The sequence below is a fragment of the Heterocephalus glaber genome, unplaced genomic scaffold, assembly GCF_053883595.1.
Source record: "Heterocephalus glaber isolate CG9 unplaced genomic scaffold, H.glaber_assembly_v1.0 deba00001613, whole genome shotgun sequence".
NCBI classification, from domain to species: Eukaryota; Metazoa; Chordata; class Mammalia; order Rodentia; family Bathyergidae; genus Heterocephalus; species Heterocephalus glaber.
The window spans coordinates 31,217,601-31,222,892 of record NW_028258384.1 but is presented as its reverse complement, the minus strand read 5'-3'; positions in this window follow the sequence as shown (position 1 = coordinate 31,222,892).

Here is a 5,292-nt window from a genome sequence, read left to right as displayed (position 1 = left end):
TCTCTACCTCAAACTGATAGAAGCCATCTATGAAAAACCAACAGCCAATATCATACTAAATGGTCAAAAACTGAAATCCTTCACACTAAAATCAGGAACAAGACAAGGATGTCCACTATCACCACTCTTGTTCAATATAGTTCTGGAAACATTAGCCACAGCAATTAGACAAGAGAAAGAAATAAAAGGAATAAAGATAGGTAAGGAAGAAGTCAAATTGTCATTATTTGCAGATGACATGATACTGTATATAGAAGACCCCAAGCACTCCACCAAAAGTATTCTAGACTTAATAACCAAATTCAGTCAAGTAGCTGGTTACAAGGTCAACACACAAAAATCAAGAGCTTTCCTCTACACGAATGACAGACTCACTGAGAGAGAAATAAGGCAAATAATGCCTTTCACAATAGCATCCAAAAAACTGAAATACCTAGGAATCATCCTAATGAAAGAAATCAAAGACCTCTTCTCTGAAAACTGTGACACTCTGAAAAGAGAGATTGAAGATGATATCAGAAAATGGGCAGACATCCCCTGCTCCTGGGTTGGAAGGATTAATATGGTGAAAATGGCCATACTTCCCAAAACTCTTATATAGATTCAATGCAATTCCAATTGAGATCCCAGCAGCATACTTCATAGACCTCGAGAAAACAATCCAAAAATTCATTTGGAGCAAGAAGAGACCCAGAATAGCAAAAGCAATTCTAGGTAACAGAGGCATGGCAGGGGGTATCACAATCCCCAACCTGCAACTCTACTACAAAGCTACTGTGATAAAAACAGCATGGTACTGGCAAAGAAACAGACTTGAGGACCAGTGGAACAGTTTAGAAGATGCAGAAACAACGCCAGACACAGTCAGCCTTCTCATCTTTGACAAAGGAGCCAAACACCCTCACTGGAGGAAAGATAGCCTCTTTAATAAATGGTGCTGGAAAAGTTGGGCTTCAACTTGCCAAAGATTAAAACTAGACCTTTATCTCTCACCATGTACTAAACTAAAATCAAAATGGATTAAAGATCTAAATATTAAAATAGAAACTCTGAACCAGTTGGAATAGAGGTTAGGTAGAACCCTTGAAGACATCGGTGTAGGAAAAGATTTTATGAACAAAACCTCAGTTGCCCGTGAACTAGCACAAACAATCAACAAATGGGATCTCTTCTTATTAAAAGGCTTCTGCACAGCAAGAGAAACCACCAGCAGTGTGAAGAGACAACCCACAATGTGGGAAAAAATCTTCACCTGCTCTTCCTCAGATAAAGGTCTACTATCTCAAATCTATAAAGAACTTAAAGAGATCAGACCTCCCAAATTTGAAGACCCAATCCAAAAATGGGCAGCTGAAATGAACAGATGTTTCTCAGATAAAGAAGTAGAAATAGCAAATAAATACATGAAAAAATGTTCAGCGTTACTGGTCATTAGAGAGATGCAAATGAAAGCAACACTGAGATTCCACCTCACTCCAGAAAGAATGGCTGCTATCATGAAATCAACCAATAACAAATGCTGGCAGGGCTGTGGGGAAAGAGGAACCTGCTCCACTGCTGGTGGGAGTGTAGACTGGTGCAAGCACTGTGGAAATCAGTATGGAGATATCTCAAAGAACTAGGACTGGAAGTCCCATTTGACCCAGTTATTCCCCTGCTGGGGATCTTCCCCAAAGAATTAAAAGAATCATACCACAGTGAAATTTGTGCACCCATGTTCATAGCAGCACAGTTTGTAATAACTAAAACTTGGAAACAGCCCAAATACCCATCAACTGGAGACTGGATAAAGAAAATGTGTTTTTTTAATAAAATGGAATACTACTCAGCCATAAAAAATGAGAAATTAGAGACATTTATAGCTAAGTGGATGCACATTGAGGTAATACTCTTAAGTGAAATAAATAGGACACACATGCATAAATACTGAATAGTTTCTCTGGTGTGAGAAACTGAAAGTGTAAATAAGGACTAAATGTATAATAGGTAATGTGAAATAGGAAGAAAAGGGGCAAAGGGGAAGGAAGTGGGAGGGCTAGGGGAAAGGATAGAAGGGAATGCGATTAATATGAGAAAATGGAAAAATAGGAACAAAATCTTTGTAAATAAGGAGGACTGGCATGTTTGAAGGGAGGGCTGGGCAAGGGTGAAAACTAAGAACCAAGAGAGACTATGTAAAGGTGCAAATTTCCAATGATGAATGTCATTATATTGTATACCTAAAATGTACCAATGATTAGAATGAATAATCGATAATGCAAAATAGGAAGAAAAGGTCCAAAGGGGTAGGGGTTGTGGGAGGGGTAGGGGAAAGGAAAGAAGGGAAAGGAAAAATGCCGAGAAATGGAAAAAATGGAAATAAAGTCTTTGTAAATAGGGAAGGGTGGAGGGAGTGAAGGGAGGGCTAGGAATGGGGAAAAAATAAGAACCAAGATGCATTATGAAAAGGTACAATTCCCAATGAGAAATGTAATTGTGTTATATACCTACAATGTACCAATAAAAGAATTTAATATAAATAAATACATTTTCATAAAGCTAGTTAGTCTAGACACATATAACTGGCAAAATTCACTTATTTGTCTCTCACAACCATCATATCTGTCAGCCAAAATGTCAGCAGCTGCTCCTAGGACACATTTGAGTTTATTTGGTATCACAGTCCGTCCTAGTAATTTTTACTTCAGAGAAATGTTTTTCAAGGTATCAATATAATTTAGGGTATAACATAGTTAAAATTAATAGGTAATGATGTTGGATGTGGCAAGCAATTAGGCCAACTGATGAAGACATCTTCTGGATCCTGTACGAAGTAAACTATCTCACTGAAGTACTAGGGAGAAAAAAAAAAGATTGAATTTTGAGCATGGGAGTAGAAAAGGAATGGTTGGCATTTGTGTTTCAAAACTATAGAAAGCCTTTCAGGTTTCTCTACCAATGAGTTTAAACTGCTTTCTATTCACAGCCTTCATGCCTCTCTTAACCTGTATTCCTTTTCTCTCCCATCACCAGGGTCTTGCAGTAATTTAAATCTTCCTTGTACCCCAAGTATAAAATCAAGACTGACTTAAAAACAATCTCTGAGAACTCTCCTCCAGAGTTTGAATGTGGAGAACTGGCTAGAGAAAGAAAGAGGCATAAATACACAGATATACCTAAATGATACTGCCACTCAACAGCCAGGCATCTGATTTTGGTTACCAAATTTAGTACAACTCCTGCCTAAAGTAATACCTTCAATGTAGTAAGTCTTAATCACACCAACTTTTAAATAATAATTAAATTTACACAAATTGCAGTTACAAACCATTTCTTTCAACAGCAATAATGATACAACCTCACTGCCACCATTTATATAAAAGTTTGAACTTTTAGTTATTTTAACAATGAGACTATCTTATACTTCTTCAATGCAGTTCATACTCAAGAAGAGTGATAGCTCTTCTTTAAGACTGTCAGTAAGTTACTCTGCTGAGGCCATATTCCCATACTTTGATTTTTCTCAAATTAGTTTTTGTCCTGACTCTCTGCTGCTCTATATCATGCTCACTTATCCTACCATGGAGCAAATGGATATGGCTAACCAGAGCAACATGCTAGGGCTTATTAGGGTGAGGTGTTAATAAGAGACATTTATATGAGTCTGAGAGAAATGAATTAATATAAATAGTCATATAAACGTGAGATCTGGTCTCATCACACCCAAGAGACATTTTATGTAACCGTCAGTTTTCAGCTAACCCCATCAGACCAGCTCTCTATTATATATCAAATTTGAAACCAAATAGTATTTTTCCATGTGTATTATAATAACCTTCAAATAGTTACCACATGGTTGGCCTTTCTAGTTACTTAAAATAGACTTGATACTCTTCAGAGGCCAGAAACTCCATTGCCAGCAAAGTTTAGGTTTGCTTAATTTTTTCAGTCAGATGTAATTTTTATATTTGAGTGCCTATTTCTCTATTTTATCTTCATAAATTTATTTCCCAAAAACATAGAGCATAAAACATGCAGTCCCTTAAATTATTTTAAAATGCTTTCTTCACTTACAATTTCAGTACACATAACTTGCAGATTTTTTATACACTAAAAGGTTCTCTTTGCCTTTGAGTCAAAGGCAACTGGCTGACAGGTGACTGATGAGGAAAATTTACACCTACTTAGGAGCTATTCAGACCAGATGGTTCCCAGATTTTGTCAGGAAGAATGAAGCAGAACATTATCCAACACTTTCCACAAAATAAATGAAAAGTCTCTCCAAAGATTGAAAGTTACATTGGACTGGGTTAGTATATAATGAATTTAAACAAAGCCAGCCCCTTGATTAGATGGTTTGACATGCAACTCAGTGATAGAAATATAAAATCCAAAAAGACCTGCATGGAATTCTGCTGACTTAACATACTACCTTGGATACTCCTGATGGAATCAAGGATCAATTACTGCTTATCACAGGATGATTGGTCAACACTGTAGCTGTATTAAGCCAGTCTCCTCTTCTTTACTCACTGATGAAAAAAAATGGAACTTGTTCAAGATGGAGAGCACCTTCAGCACCTCAACTTTTGGTCAGCCAACCATCATGAAGCATGTCTCTAGCATGCACATTTGCATTTACCTCTGAAGAATATAGCTGTTGAGAATTATCTGCAAACAATTTACAAACACCTTTGACCTTAGTTGTCAGGATTCCACTCAAAAATAAAATGGACTTGATCCTACTCTTGGATTTTTAAGCTTTGAAGTAATTAGGTCAAAACTTCCTGTGTGCTGACCTTTATTAAAATATTTGACCTTCATCATGGAAACTGTCATGGCAGCTCCCTCACTTGGTATGCAACTATATTCATGTTTAAGAGAAAATCAATTAATTATTGTGTCAACCCTTTTCTTCTCTGTGTACACTTTAGCCACTGCTTTGACAGTGTCATCTAAACTAAGTTAATTTTAAGTTCTACATTTTTTATGGAGGAAAGGGGAAATCTGCAAAATGCTTCTACTTTTATTTGATAAACTACCAATTTTCTAGTATATGCATTCAACAAATTTGAGTTTTCTTATGTGTCTTACTATGAAAGATATTTGTTATCAGTATTTGGCCAATTTTCTCTTATTGACAGCAAATCAGGGAAGGAAGAAAGAGGTTTCCAAATATATTTAAATGATATGCTGTTTCATCTTGGCTAAAACTTGAGGAACTCAATTTAAGATAACTATAAAACTGGTTCTGAAACAGTAACTACTGCTCTATAATTTAAAATAATCTATTAGTCAAAGATAATCCTTATT